The sequence below is a fragment of the Labrus mixtus genome, chromosome 1 (assembly GCF_963584025.1).
Source record: "Labrus mixtus chromosome 1, fLabMix1.1, whole genome shotgun sequence".
Lineage (NCBI taxonomy): Eukaryota > Metazoa > Chordata > Actinopteri > Labriformes > Labridae > Labrus > Labrus mixtus.
Window position 1 is genome coordinate 25,467,191 of NC_083612.1, and position 3,016 is coordinate 25,470,206.

At 40.4% G+C, this 3,016-nt stretch overlaps 1 long non-coding RNA gene across 1 annotated transcript; it reads right to left on the minus strand.

The window, feature by feature from the left end:
* Window positions 1-864: 864 nt before the first annotated feature.
* Window positions 865-1,743, minus strand: LOC132980284 (uncharacterized). The gene is made up of 3 exons (XR_009674153.1): window positions 1,695-1,743; window positions 1,527-1,625; window positions 865-1,166 (listed from the first exon to the last, which is right to left on the minus strand). It is a non-coding gene; the product is annotated as an uncharacterized LOC132980284 (long non-coding RNA).
* Window positions 1,744-3,016: the final 1,273 nt, after the last annotated feature.

Here is a 3,016-nt window from a genome sequence, read left to right on the forward strand (position 1 = left end):
CACAACAATGCATCGCGAGATTAACATGGTTTCATGGTGGTGCTCAAGGGTGACATCAAAAAGTCTTATATTCGTCCTTTAATGTGGTTAAATGTGAACAGGTAAAGAGTGACTCTGCTGTTTTATACAAAGACAAAAACAACGGCGTTGGCTTAAATCACTGTGACACACTTTTAATGTCCTGATGCTAAAAGAAGCTAAAGCAGAAACGCGAGTAAATCCCGAGAAATAAATCAAAGATGAGAGTCTCTTCAATGACTCAGAGTTCAGTCCAACAGTTTGCTCATGCTGTCTGGAGCTGGCGACGCACGAGACGATTTTCAGATCTTAACCGATTTTTAAAAAGTGGAGACCACAGAGACACGGGGACGGTTTGACCGAAGTTTAACATTATAGACAAGAGATCTCAGAAGATAAACAAACATGGAGGACGATGGCACTGACAAAGTTACATAGTTAGGTGGAAACTTTCCATGGGAATTCACAGGAATTTATGGGAATTCACAGGAATTTATGGGAATAAACGGGAATAAACCAGGAATTTACAAAATTGATGATTGGCCCTTAACAGGTAACTTAAATATAGTTGGGGAAAATATATTTTAGCATAATCTTGACTAAAACAACCAGATTTCATGCAAGTACACTTGAATATTTATTTCCTCAATCACATGCACATAGCACACTGCTTACTGCAGGGCTATTGAGGCCACGCCCCCTGCATGCAAAATGTTTATATTTATGCTTTGATATGATACAGCTTGATTAAATTACCATAAATTCCCATAATTCCCATGGAAAGTTTCTGGAAATTTACCAGAAATTTACTGGAAATTTTCCACCCCTTTTCAACCCTATCGGTGAGCCCAGGAGGAGGGGCCCAGTTTAAATGTTGTGTTTACAAGAAAACAAACATTTCTACTGACTCTAACGTTTAAAAGAGCGTAAATGTTCAGCAAATATGTAAAGGAAAGGAAAAGTACCCCCTGACGACAAACCAGCTAATCAGGAAGCAAAGACACACATGCAGGAAATAAAGTAATCCGTCAAAACCCACCCACAAAAACAGACGGTTCACCTTCCTTCATGATGAATTTTCTGATACTTCCTTGTATGCTCCTCATTTTTTCAGAGGTACGGCACACGGGAGAAGGATCTGATAGAATCTACGAGAACACAAAGGAGACCTGTAAGAATCACCGCTGCACAAAGGAGAAGTGACTGTTCAGTGTAAACGATTCATTAAAGATCTTACATTTGGAGATGGACGATAAGAAAAGAGACGTTAAGATGGAGTCGAGCGCCAAAATACTCCAAGAAGATAAAACATACAGAGCATCAAATATGAGAAATATAAAATATAGAGCAGGTTAACAACCGGGCCTCACAGAATCACAGTCCAAGGACTTTAACTGTTTTTAAGTCATCTACATGAGCGTGCACATTCACAGATACATCACATATGAAATCTTTTCCATCCATTCTTAGTCTCCAGTCACTGTGTTTTTCAGTCTGCAGAGTCCTACAACTTCACCGCACAAAGTCTCCCTGCCGTTGGTCCCACACACATACGCCTGGTTGCCCTCTTCCTTCTTGTGCACCGCCGTGAAGTTAAAGTTACAATCCTAGAACACAAGAGAGACTTCCATCAGATCTGACCGACACACCAAATGCTGTGTTGTTTTGATGCTCACTGTGGTCGACGTTCCACCGACAATGCAATCTTTCCACATTTGTCATTTGAGAACAGGCTGCTGCTGCACTTCTGATATAGACTAAAATAATGACTTTATTCTTTAAAGAGCCCATATTATGCCCTTTTTGGGGTTCGTATATTTAATCTATGTTCCTACTTTTGTACGTTCACAATAGCTAAAGTTCGAAAAAAGTGTCTGTTTTCATGTACTGCTCCTCCTTGCTCCCTCTACGCTCTGAGTCCGTCAGCTACGCTCTGCTGAGCCCACACTGTTAGACCCCATGTGGGCCAAGTCTGCTCTGATTGGTCTGCCGATCCGCTCTGTCATTATTGGTCAGTTGCTCAGCACGCTTCTCGGAAATGTCCCGCCTCTTTTACCATATTGGGAATGCAGCCACTGTCTCCGTCCGAGGGGAGCATAAACATTAGCACCTTAGCACTACTGTGCTACCGCAGGCTACGGCATATCGTGGGCGTGCTACAGAAGTTAACGGGCATGCAACATGAGCTGCTGGGCTTGCCACAACGAGCCAATGGACTTAGATCAGTGGTATCACACTGACAATGACGTCGGACTGACAAATTTTTATCGAGGGGGGCTAGAACCGAGCGTTACATGCAGTAATGCTACAGCTAACAGGAGGATGTAGGAGAAGCCGCGTTTCCGCAGACTTTGAATTTTTGCACATAGATGTGCCTAAACATGCACAGGACATTTGGAAAACACACTAAAGAGCATATAAAACCAGAAAAAGCATAATATGGGACCTTTAAGGGTTCTCCTCTCATCATTTTCGCGCAGGCTGGTCTCGAACTCGTTAATTTACAAGTTTAATCTCGTAAATTTTCGAGTTTAATCTCAAAATTCAAAAAAATTATAATGTGGCCCTAATCCTCTGTCGTACACTTCGTAATTATCTAATCATCAGTTATTTTGAATTTGGACTGCAGTACCAGTTTTAAACACTAGGTAATTACATATTAGGAGTTACATATTGCTCCTTTCAAGTTTCTTATGCAGGAAAATAAAAAATGTAATGTGATAATAAGTCATGGACTTAGTTTGAAGCCAAATATTAATGTTTTAAAACAAACATCCCCAAACTTCACAAAAATAATTAGAAGTCATTCTACAAACTGATGCAAACACATTTACACATCTTCTTATTATTCTGTACTATTTCTATAAAATAAATAAAATGTCAGATTATCATTAATTAAGAAGTTGGAAATATTATCCCACTTCTCAGTGAGTAGTGATGCTGCTCTCCTTTGTTTGCAGAATGGAGGTGATGTTACCAGCTGCAGGATGCTCAAACG